Source organism: Balaenoptera physalus (assembly GCF_965194825.1).
Source record: "Balaenoptera physalus genome assembly, chromosome: 9".
NCBI lineage: Eukaryota > Metazoa > Chordata > Mammalia > Artiodactyla > Balaenopteridae > Balaenoptera > Balaenoptera physalus.
The window spans coordinates 11,570,587-11,583,744 of record NC_138888.1 but is presented as its reverse complement, the minus strand read 5'-3'; the positions used below and the strand labels follow the sequence as shown (position 1 = coordinate 11,583,744).

Below are 13,158 nucleotides of genomic sequence, written 5' to 3'. Positions count from 1 at the left end.
AAACAGTTCTCAATGGTGCATGTAATGAGAGCAGCTTCATGAGGCACTGACTGCTTTTGTTAGGGACTATCTTTTCAATGATGTTGGTATAGCAAACAGTCTCAGAAGATAGAGCCAGTGTCTCACGCTGGAGTAGGGTAGGTTTATTTATAACCTTAGAGGATACACAGTGTATTTCTCTTAGAATAAAGGGCAAGCATGCTTATTGTCCATTGGAGAAGATTTGGGTTCTTCTGGAATGCAACCGTGGGTTCTTTTGTAATGGGCAAAGCTCTGGGTTCTTCTGGAATGCAACCAATGGTGTGCAAGCATCACCTGGACTTCACCACCTCACCCTGTGGGAATTAGGATTCTGGGAAGTGATGCAAAGGCTGATACTCTGGCTACTACTCTAGCTGTGAGGAACAAAGCCCTTTGCCTGTGACCCAGGATTATTTTTGTCTTCTGCCATCATCCTGAGACTGTGGCAGGATAACTTGTTAACTTGAAAATAAGATAAAATCTCAGACCCTTCAAGGTTCTTGATAGTGTGGCTTTAGGAAGAGAAATTATGAAGACACACATCCCATTGCTAGAGCCCTGTCTTCTGACTTTGTAGTTAAGCAATGTTCATCCTGTTTACACAACCCAGAATTCAATCTTGCTGGGACCAAATGACCCCTCTAATAACAGACATCTATTAACCTACCTTTTTTATAAAAAAGACATATTTATGCTAGAAACTTTTAAAAGTTACAGGCAACAATTCTGAAAAGAATGACTCTCACTTTCAGCTATTGTTCTCTGATGACTGAATCAGCACATACAATGCCATGTTTACCAAAGGGATAACCCTCCAGCTCTCCTCAAACACTGCAGTTTATTGTTAGTTGTGTTTCTGATCAAGAATCCAGCCTCAAAGAAATTATAGAAATTAGTTAAAAACATAAAAGTCAATGTGTGAGAACCAGGGACTTCAATTTATTAGCAATTATTAGCAAATTGTTCTCTAAGCACTATAACATTGACATACAGATGTTATACATTTCATAGAAACTTAACTTACTAGGAAATGACAATATAGCATATACCATATCCTTAATCACATAGTCTCTTTTGCCGTGTTAGATAACATTCACAAGTTATAGGGATTAGGGCATGGGAAATTTCGTGGGGTTATTATTTTGCCTACCACAGCCCTCCACTCTACCTCCAAAGATTCACGTGCATCCCAAATGCAAAATGCATTAACTTTACTCCAAGTTCCTAGAAAGTCTCAACACATTACCGCATTGATGAAAGTCTAAAAATCTCATCTGAGTGTCATCATTTTAAAACTCCCAAGTCTCATCATCTAAATCACCTAAATTTAATGAAGGTAAGGTTCTAGCTGCAATCCATTCTGGGGCACAACTCTTCTCTATCTGTGGATCTGTAAAACTAAAATAGAAAACTTATCTGCTCCCAAAATACAACATTGGAATGGGTGTAGGATAATAGTTATAGATATTCTGGTTCAGTGAAGGAGAAAATGGAAGGAAATTCAAGTCATCGGTCCCAAGCAATTTAGAAATCCAACTGGGCAAACTTCATGAGGTTTCAATGTTGGAAATAATCCTCTGAGGATTAGGACTCTGCTTTCTGGAATCATTGCTCTGCCCTCTGGGTTCTCAGCTCTCCCCTCAGAGACATGAATGTTGGTTAATTTTCTCCTATTTGTATATTTCCAAAAATTTCATTTTAGTATTTATTTCTAAATTCATTTCAATGTGGTTGGAAAACATACATATAAGTATTGCTCTATTACTGCTTACTTTGCGTTAATGAGATATTTTATGTACCATTTTAATTTCCTCTTGTTTTTTTTACTATATTGTCTTCAGTTATTTTCTAAGTTGTTATTCAGAGGATTACAATTAACCTCTTAATTTAAAACAATCTAATTTGAATTGACACAAGGTTTGTTTCAATAGTATACAGAAACTTTGTTCTGTTCCCTCCCCCCGCTTTGTACACTTATTGTCATAAGGATTACATCTTTATACATTGTGTACCTATCAACACAGTTTTTGGATGACTGCTTTATTAAATCAGATAGGTGGAAAGCATTACAGACAAAAATACATTTTCACTGTCTTTATATTCACTGTGTAGTTACTTTATTGGTGCTCTCTATTTCTTTGTGTGGGTTATAATTTCTGTCCAGTTTTTTCTTCCATTTCAGCCTGAAGGGCTGTATTTCTTGTATTGTAGGTCTGCTAACGATGAATTCTCTCCATTTTTATTAACTTGAAAATATTTTAATTTCTCCTTCATTTTTAAAAGACAGTGTAGCTTGGTTAACAGTCAACATTTGAACATTTCCTCACCACTGCCTTCTGGCCACCATTATTTTGATGAGACATCACTTGAATGTGATGGACCTTTTTTCTCTTGCTGCTTTCAAGATTTTGTCTTTGTTTTTTGACAATTTTACTATAAGAGATACAAGTATGGGTCTCTTTCACTTTATTCGGCTTTGTGTAAAGTTTTTCATCAAATTTGGGAAGCTGAAACCTTCAAGATGGCGGAGGAGTAAGACGTGGAGGTCACCTTCCTCCCCACAAATACATCAGAAATACATCTACACGTGGAACAACTCCTACAGACACCTACTGAACGCTGGCGGAAGACGTCAGACCTCCCAAAAGGCAAGAAACTCCCCACGTACCCGGGTAGGGCAAAAGAAAAAAGAAAAAACAGAGATAAAAGAATAGGGACGGGACCTGCACCTCGGGGAGAGATCTGTGAAGGAGGAAAGGTTTCCACACACTAGGAAGGCCCTTCACTGGCAGAGACGGGGGGTGGCGGTGGGGGGAAGCTTTGGAGCCATGGAGGAGAGTGCAGCAACAGGGGTGCAGAGGGCAAAGTGGAGAGATGCCCACACAGAGGATCGGTGCCGATCAGCACTCACCAGCCCGAGAGGCTTGTCTGCTCACTCGCCGGGGCGGGCGGGGCTGGGAGCTGAGGCTCGGGCTTCGGAGGCCAGACCCCAGGGAGAGGACTGGGATTGGCGGTGTGAACACAGCCTGAAGGGGCTAGTGCACCACGGCTAGCCGGGAGGGAGTCTGGGAAAAAGTCTGCAGCTGCCGAAGAGGCAAGAGACTTTTTATTGCCTCTTTGTTTCGCCGCGCGCAAGGAGAGGGGATTCAGAGCGCTGCCTAAACGAGCTCCAGAGACGGGCGCGAGCCGCGGCTATCAGCGCAGACCCCAGAGACGGGGGTGAGACGCTAAGGCTGCTGCCGCCGCCACCAAGAAGCCTGTGTGCGAGCACAGGTCACTCTCCACACCGCCCCTCCCGGGAGCCAGTGCCGCCCACCACCGCCAGGCTCCCGTGATCCGGGGACAACTTCCCCAGGAGAACACACAGCGCACCTCAGGCTGCTGCAACGTCACAATGCCTCTGCCGCCGCAGGCTCACCTCGCATTCCGTACCCCTCCCTCCCCCCAGCCTGAGTGAGCCAGAGCCCCCGAAGCAGCTGCTACTTTAATCCCGTCCTGTCTAGGTGGGAACAGACGCCCTCAGGTGACCTACACACAGAGGCGGGGCCAAATCCAAAGCTGAACCCCAGGAGCTGTGCAAACAAAGAAGAGAAAGGGAAATTTCTCCCAGCAGCCTCAGGAGCAGCGGATTAAATCTCCACAATCAATTTGATGTACCCTGCGTCTGTGGAATACCTGAATAGACAACGAATCATCCCAGAATTGAGGCGGTGGACTTTGGGAGCAACTGTAGACTTGGGGTTTGCTTTCTGCATCTAATTTTTTCTGGTTTTATGTTTATCTTAGTTGAGTATTTACAGTTTATTATCACTGGTAGATTTGTTCATTGATTTGGTTGCTCTCTTCCTTTTTTAAATATATAGATATATATATATATATTTTCCTTTTTCTAAGTGTGTATGCGTATGCTTCTTTGTGTAATTTTGTCTGTATAGCTTTCCTTTTACATTTTTCCTAGGGTTCTGTCTGTCGGTTTTGGTTTGGTTTGGTTTGGTTTTATATTTTTAGTATAGTTTTCAGCACTTGTTATCATTGGTGGATTTCTTTTTTTGTTTGGTTGCTCTCTACTTTCTTTCTTCTTTTTTAATTACTTTTTAATTTTTTTATTTTTAGTAATTTTTTATTTTTTATATTAATAACTTTACTTTGTTTTATGGTATTTGTTTCTTTCTTTCATTCTTTCTTTTTTTCTTCCTTTTCTTCTGAGACGTGTGGCTGACAGGGTCTTGGTGCTCTGGCCGGGTGTCAGGCCTGTGCCTCTGAGGTAGGAGAGCTGAGTTCAATACAATGATCCACCAGAGACCTCCCCACTCCATGTAATATCAAACAGCAAAAGCTCTCCCAGAGATCACCATCTCAACACTAAGACCCAGCTCCACTCAACGACCAGCAAGCTCTAGTGCTGGACACCCTATACCAAACAACTAGTAAGACAGGGACACAATCCCACCCATTAGCAGAGAGGCTGCCCAAAATCATAATAAGGTCACAGACACCCCAAAACACACCACCGGACGCAGTCCTGCCAACCAGAAAAACAAGATCCAGCCTCATCCACCGGAACACAGGCACTAGTCCACCAAGAAACCTACACAGCCCACTGAACCAACCTCACCCACTGGGGGAAGACACCAAAAACAACGGGAACTACGAACCTGCAGCCTGTGAAAAGGAGACCGCAAACACAGTAAGTTAAGCAGAATGAGAAGACAGAGAAACACACAGCAGATGAAGGAGCAAGGTAAAAATCCACCAGACCAAACAAATGAAGAGGAAATAGGCAGTTTACCTGAAAAAGAATTCAGAGTAGTGATAGTAAAGATGATACAAAATCTTGGAAATAGAATGGAGAAAATACAAGAAACGTTTAACAAGGACCTAGAAGAACTAAAGAGCAAACAAACAATGATGAACAACACAGTATATGAAACTAAAAATTCTCTAGAAGGAATCAATAACAGAATAACTGAGGCAGAAGAACGGATAAGTGATCTGGAAGATAAAACAGTGGAAAAACCTACTGCAGAGCAGAATAAAGAAAAAAGAATGAAAAGGATTGAGGACAGTCTTACAGACCTCTGGGACAACATTAAACGTACAAACTTTCGAATTATAGGGGTCCCAGAAGAAGAAGAGAAAAAGAAAGGGACTGAGAAAATATTTGTAGAGATTGTAGTTGAAAACTTCCCTAATATGGGAAAGGAAATAGTCATTCAACTCCAGGAAACACAGACAGTCCCATACAAGATAAATCCAAGGAGAAACACGCCAAGACACATATTAATATAACTATCAAAAATTAAATACAAGGAAAAAATATTAAAAGCAGCAAGGGAAAAATAACAAATAACATACAAGGGAATCCCCATAAGGTTAACAGCTGATCTTTCAGCAGAAACTCTGCAAGCCAGAAGGAAGTGGCAGGACATATTTAAAGTGATGAAAGGGAGAAACCTACAACCAAGATAACTCTACCAAGCAAAGATCTCATTCAGTTTCGATGGAGAAATTAAAACCTTTACAGACAAGCAAAAGCTAAGAGAATTCAGCACCACCAAACCAGCTTTACAACAAATGCTATAGGAACTTCTCTAGGCAGGAAACACAAGAGAAGGAAAAGATCTACAGTAACAAACCCAAAATAATTAAGAAAATGGTAATAGGAACATACATATCGATAATTACCTTAAACGTGACTGGATTAAATGCTTCAACCAAAATACACAGACTGGCTGAATGGATACCAAAACAAGACTCATATATATGCTGTCTACAAGAGACCCACTTCAGACCTAGGGACACATACAGACTGAAAGTGAGGTGATGAAAAAAGATATTCCATGCAAATGGAAATCAAAAGAAAGCTGGAGTAGCAATTCTCATATCAGACAAAATAGACTTTAAAATAAAGACTATTACAAGAGACAGAGAAGGACACTACATAATGATCAAGGGATCAATCCAAGAAGAAGATATAACAATGGTAAATATTTATGCACCCAACATAGGAGCACTTCAATACATAAGACAAATGCTAACAGCCATAAAAGGGGAAATCAACAGTAACACAATCACAGTAGGGGACTTTAACACCCCACTTTCACCAATGGACAGATCACCCAAAATGAAAATAAATATGGAAACACAAGCTTTAAATGATACATTAAACAAGATGGACTTAATTGATATTTATAGGACATTCCATCCAAAAACAACAGAATACACTTTCTTCTTAAGTGCTCATGGAACATTCTCCATGATAGATCATATCTTGGGTCAGAAATCAAGCCTTGGCAAATTTAATAAAATTGAAGTCATATCAAGTATCTTTTCTGACCACAACGCTATGAGACTAGATATCAATTACAGGAAAAAATCTGTAAAAAATACAAACACATGGAGGCTAAATAATACACTACTTAATAACCGAGAGAGCACTGAAGAAATCAAAGAGGAAATCAAAAAATATCTAGAAATAAATGAAAATGAAAACACGAAAACCCAAAACCTATGAGATGTAGCAAAAGCAGTTCTAAGAGGGAAGTTTATAGCAATACAATGCTACCTCAAGAAACAAGAAATATCTCAAATAAACAACCTAACCTTACACCTAAAACAATTAGAGAAAGAAGAACAAAAAAAACCTAAAGTTAGCAGAAGGAAAGAAATCATAAAGATCAGATCAGAAATAAATGAAAAAGAAATGAAGGAAACAATAGCAAACATCAATAAAACTAAAAGTTGTTTCTTTGAAAAGATAACCAAATTGATAAACCATTAGCCAGACTCATCAAGAAAAAAATGAGAAGACTCAAATCAATAGAATTAGAAATGGAAAAGGAGCAGTAACAACTGACACTGCAGAAGTACAAAGGATCATGAGAGATTACTACAAGCAACTATGTGCCAATAAAATGGACAACCTGGAAGAAATGGACAAATTCTTAGAAAAGCACAACATTCTGAGACTGAATCAGGAAGAAATGGAAAATACAAACAGACCAATCACAAGCACTGAAACTGAGACTGTGATTCAAAATCTTCCAAAAAACAAAATCCCTGGACCAGATGGCTTCACAGGCAAATTCTATCAACATTTAGAGAAGAGCTAGCACCTATCCTTCTCAAATTCTTCCAAAATATAGCAGAGGGAGGAACACTACCAAACTCATTCTACGAGGCCACCATCACCCTGATACCAAAACCAGGCAAAGATGTCACAAAGAAAGAAAACTACAGGCCAATATCACTGACGAACATAGATGCAAAAATCCTCAACGAAATACTAGCAAACAGAATCCAGCAGCACATTAAAAGGATCATACACCATGATCAAGTGGGGTTTATTCCAGGAATGCAAGGATTCTTCAATATATGCAAATCAATCAATGTGATACACGATATTAACAAATTGAAGGAGAAAAACCATATGATCATCTCAATAGATGCAGAAAAAGCTTTCAGCAAAATTCAACACACATTTATGATAAAAACCCTCCAGAAAGTAGCTATAGAGGGAACTTACCTCAACATAATAAAGGCCATATATGACAAACCCACAGCCAACATCGTTCTCAATGGTGAAAAACTCAAACCATTTCTTCTAAGATCAGGAATAAGACAAGGTTGTCCACTCTCACCACTAGTATTCAACATAATTTTGGAAGTTTTAACCACAGCAATCAGAGAAGAAAAAGAAATAAAAGGAATCCAAATCGGAAAAGAAGAAGTAAAGCTGTCACTGTTTGCAGATGACATGATACCATACATAGAGTATCCTAAAGATGCTACCAGAAAACTACTAGAGCTAATCAATGAATTTGGTGAAGTAGCAGGACACAAAATTAATGCACAGAAATCTCTTGCATTCCTATAGACAAATGATGAAAAATCTGAAGGAGAAATTAAGGAAACACTCCCATTTACCACTGCAACAAAAAGAATAAAATACCTAGGAATAAACCTACCTAAGGAGACAAAAGATCTGTATGCAGAAAACTATAAGACACTGATGGAAAAAGTTAAAGATGATACAAAGAGATGGGGAGATATACCATGTTCTTGGATTGGAAGAATCAACATTGTGAAAATGACTATAGTACCCAAAGCAATCTACAGATTCAATGTAATTCCTATCAAACTACCAATGGCATTTTTCACACAACTAGAACAAAAAATTTCACAATTTGTATGGAAACACAAAAGACCCCGAATAGCCAAAGCAATATTGAGAAAGAAAAACGGAGCTGGAGGTATTAGGATCCCTGACTTCAGACTATACTACAAATTTACAGTCATCAAGACAGTATGGTACTGGCACAAAAACAGAAATATAGATCTATGGAACAGGACACAAAGCCCAGAGATAAACCCATGCACATATGGTCACCTTATCTTTGACAAAGGAGGTAAGAATATACAATGGAGAAAAGACAGCCTCTTCAATAAGTGGTGCTGGGAAAACTGGACAGCTACATGTAAAAGAATGTAATTAGAAGACTCCCTAACACCATACACAAAAATAAACTCAAAATGGATTAAAGACCTAAATGTAAGGCCAGAGACTATAAAACTGTTAGAGGGAAACATAGGAAGAACACTCTATGACTTAAATCACAGCAAGATCCCTTTTGACCCACCTCCTAGAGAAATGGAAATAAAAATAAACAAATGGTACCTAATGAAGCTTAAAAGCTTTTGCACAGCAAAGGAAACCATATGCAAGATGAAAAGACAACCCTCAGAATGGGAGAAAATATTTGCAAACGAAGCAACTGACAAAGGGTTAATCTCCAAAATATACAAGCAGCTCATGCAGCTCAATATCAAAAAAACAAAAAACCCAATCAAATTTTTTGATTGACCCAATCAAAAAATGGGCAGAAGACCTAAATATATCTAAATTGACATTTCTCCAAAGAAATAGACATTTCTCCATATACAGATGGTGAACAAACACATGAAAGGATGCTCAACATCACTAATCATTAGAGAAATGCAAATCAAAACTACAATGAGGTATCACCTCACACCAGTTAGAATGGCCATCATCAAAAAATCTACAAATGATAAATGCTGGAGAGGGTGTGGAGAAAAGGCAACCCTCCTACACTGTTGGTGGGAATGTAAATTGATACAGCCACTATGGAGATCAGTATGGAGGGGTTCCTTAAAAAACTAAAAATAGAACTACCATATGACCCAGCAATCCCACTACTGGGCATATACCCTGAGAAAACCATAATTCAAAGAGTCATGTACCACAATGTTCATTGCAGCTCTATTTACAATAGCAAGGACATGAAAGCAACCTAAGTGTCCATCAACAGATGAATGGATAAAGAAGATGTGGCACATATATACAATGGAATATTATTCAGCCATAAAAAGAAATGAAATTGAGTTATTTGTAGTGAGGTGGATGGACCTAGAGTTTGTCATACAGAGTGAAGTAAGTCAGAAAAAGAAAAACAAATACCGTATTCTAACACATATATATGGAATCTAAAAAAAAAAAAAAGGTTCTGAAGAACCTAGGGACAGGGGCAGGACAGGAATAAAGACGTAGACATAGAGAATGGACTTGAGGACACAAGGAGGGGGAAGTGTAAGCTGGGAGAAAGTGAGAGAGTGGCATGGACTTATATATACTGCCAAATGTAAAATCAGTAGCTAGTGGGAAGCAGCCGCATGGCACAGGAAGATCAGCTAGGTCGTATGTGACCACCTAGAGGGGTGGGATAGGGAGGGTGGGAGGGAGATGCAAGAGGGCGGAGATATGGGGATATATGTATATGTATAGCTGATTCACTTTGTTATAAAGCAAAAACTAACACACCATTGTAAAGCACTTATACTCCAATAAAGATGCTAAAAAATAATAATAATAAAATACTTTAAATAGAAAAAAAAATTTAGGAAGTTATTGGTCTTTATTACTTCAAATATTCTTTCTGTCTTTTTTTCTCTCTCCTTATGGGGCTCTCATTACTCATGTATTGGTATGTTTGATATTGTCTCATAGGTCTCTGTGTTCACGTTTCTTAATTTTTTTCTTTATGTTTCTCAGATTATATAATCTTAATTGAAATATAGTCAAATTGGCTAATTCTTTCTTGTGACATTTCAAATCTGCTGTTAACATCTTTAATGATTTTTTTTCGGCTATTGTAATCTTCAACTCCAGGATCTTTACTTGGTTACTTCTATAATTTCTATCTGTTTAATGATATCCTCTATTTGGCAAGACAGAGTTCTCACACTTTCTTTTAATTTTTGCACATGGATTCCTTTAATTCTTTAACCATATTTTATATAGCTGATTTAAAAATCTTTTTTTACTATGTTCAACTTCTGGACTTCCTCAGGGACATTTTTTCATTGACTGCTTTTTTTTCTGTTTATGTGTCATATTTTCCTGTTTCTTTGCACACCCTGTAATTTTTTGTTGAAAACTGAATATTTTTAATAATATAATATGGTAAGTCTGGAAATCCAATATCTATTCCTCATTCCATAAGGTGTTTTTGTTTGTTTATTGTTTGGTGACTGTTTCTTTGTTCTGTGACCTTACTGGACTAATTCCATATAATCTGTATTCTTTGTCATTTGTGGCCACTGATGTCTCTGCTTGGTTAGCCTAGTGGTCAGCTAATGAAGAGACCTAGTATGTCTCTCAGGCTTTGCAGATTGGTCCTTTGTGTGTGTTGAAGCACACCTTCAGTGCTCTTGCAGGCAGTTGACAGCTCCACCTCAGCTTGCACAGTGCCTCATGATCAGTCAGAGGTGAGACATCAGGATGCTCCCACGTCTTTCCTGAGCACATGCACAGTCCTATATGTATGCCTGCCCTTCTAGATTTCCAGGAATATGTTGGAAGTTTTAAATGTCCTCTATGAACATCTTACTCCCCTGTTTGTTTCTTTTAAATGTTTTGGTCAGCTTCTTGTTAGCTCCAACTGGAATCACTGCCTTGGGCAGCTCTGGTGTTAAACAATTGTTGCTGATTGTTTTCTGCAAGTACTTGCACAGAGTGTGCTCTGAGCTGCAGACCCACTCAGCCCCACCTAATGGCTGCTAGGCTGCTGGCGTTCACAGCTATAGTGATTTTGAGTCTGTTGGTTTTCAAGGCTGCTCCAGAGTTGCAGAGATGGGGATGGGGATAGGCCACATTGAAACACCACGACACCTGTAGTTCTTACCAAGATTCAGCTACTTTTCCTGAATAATGCTCCTTAGATGGTTGCAAGCCTGTAGTTAATTTCCAGAGTTCTAAAAATGTAAGTTTTGACTATTTTTGCAAATGTTCCTGTTGCTTCAATGGAGGAGTGGGTTTTCAGATGTTGTTACTCTACCATTCCAGAAGTGCTTCTCTTTCTGCCTTACTAAATTTTACTCATCATTTAGGACACAGGTTAGTTGTCAATTCTATTAGGATATCTATGTGCTCTGACGATTTGTGTCTCTCCTAGATCTCCCAGAATACCTTGTGCTTTTCACAAACATTTCTCAATTGCCTGTTTCCCATCTGTCTCTTTCATAAGCTTCTAAATGCAGAGATCATGTCCGGCTCACTTCTTTATCACCACCGCCTAGAAAAGTGCCTGGCACATGGACCCCACTAACTACTTACTGTTGAATAAATAAATCTATCGGAACTATTTTTTTTTAATGCGTAAGTTTAAATAACCAATTAAATATCCAACATGTATAATTTTGCTTGTTTCATTCAAAGTTTCAAGTCTTTAGGGTAATTTGTTTTGGACATATTTTGCACTATTACAGACTGAAAATGTCCTTGAGAACAGATGGATATTTGCATATATTTCCAGACTTAATAGAAACTTCACTTAACCCTAAAAATTTTCCATTTTTTTCTTCCTTCTATCCTCTTCCCTATGTCCATCCTGACACAAGAATTACCAAGATCAGACATAAAAGTGGAAAGTAATATAAGGTTAGTCTTAGTAGTGCATGTGGAAGAGAAAAAGGATAATCATACTTTTTCCCTTGGTGATGAAGGGGTGGTGTTTATAGGCTGATTACATGAATAAGAGTTTCATGATTTTTTTTTTTTAAATTCTAGCACCAGCAGCAGGGTTCCTTCAGCAGAAATCCTTGATTGAGACGCTAAAGGCAATGGGAAATAAGAGTGGCTGCTAATTAGACACTTTGAATGAGCCAAGTGGGAAAACGAGCCCTATAGAACAGCAGGGACTGCCTATACCCTTTGATATCTGACAATCCGAATTTTAAGACTGTGGAGGCAATGGATACACTGCTATTCTCTCTGGATAGTTTTGATTTGGGAGTATTGTCAAGCCAATGAACATATTGGATAAATCAAGAGAAAAATGAATCACCCAAACAGTACCCTACTCTTTAATGTACTTTCCAAAAAGTATTGACAAAATATCTGGATGTCGAGTCTGGTATGTCTACTTTACTCTACTATGTTACATGTAACAAATGCATAACCTAATGGTATTGACATTTTAATTAGCTGCTCTCTTTTTCTTTCATGCTTTTCTTTGTCGCTGAAATGGTAGCTGACTATTAACAGCCTAAGAACACAGAAACATATTCTGATACATCATAATACAATCACTTAGAATGCAGGGTGTGACTGATGCAGTGATCTTTGTTCTGTATTACTCTGCCACAACCTCGGCAAGCCTACATTAGTACCCGATGCACTTAAACTTCTCTGGTTTACAACATTGTCTCAGCACAAGAACATTAGTAATCAAGTCAAACATTAAAAGGTAAAAGTACATGTATATTCTCTTCTGCAAGTCATCCATCCAGAAAATAACAGGTACAAGCTGAAGAGGAACATGCTGCAAGCACGTGCAATAAGCCTGAAACAAAGATTTCAAATACAGGGTGTCAAACATTTCATAAGATTCAAAAGTGCAGTCATTTTTTCAGATTTTTAAAATAAATCTGCCTGATAAACCCTCAGATGCTTTGACTGTTTTCTTTTGTGTTTATCTGTTTTTGGTGTGTTGCCAAAAGGTTTAGGGTGTTAGTTATGTTGGCAGAATCTTAAGAAATAGTAATTGATCCCTTTTTATTTGACATGCAAGTTAAAAATAATAATAATTACAACAACTTTCTCTTATAATGTAACTCTAA

The 13,158-nt window shown here is 38.4% G+C and overlaps 1 long non-coding RNA gene across 1 annotated transcript in view; it reads right to left on the bottom strand.

Moving 5' to 3' along the window:
* Positions 1 to 3,899: 3,899 nt before the first annotated feature.
* The window catches only part of LOC309666990, a 34,517-nt gene continuing 25,258 nt past the window's right edge, over positions 3,900 to 13,158 (bottom strand). Inside the window, exon 2 of the long non-coding RNA XR_014267454.1 lies at positions 3,900 to 13,152. This is a non-coding gene — a long non-coding RNA (uncharacterized lncRNA). The remainder of the gene's footprint in view (positions 13,153 to 13,158) is intronic.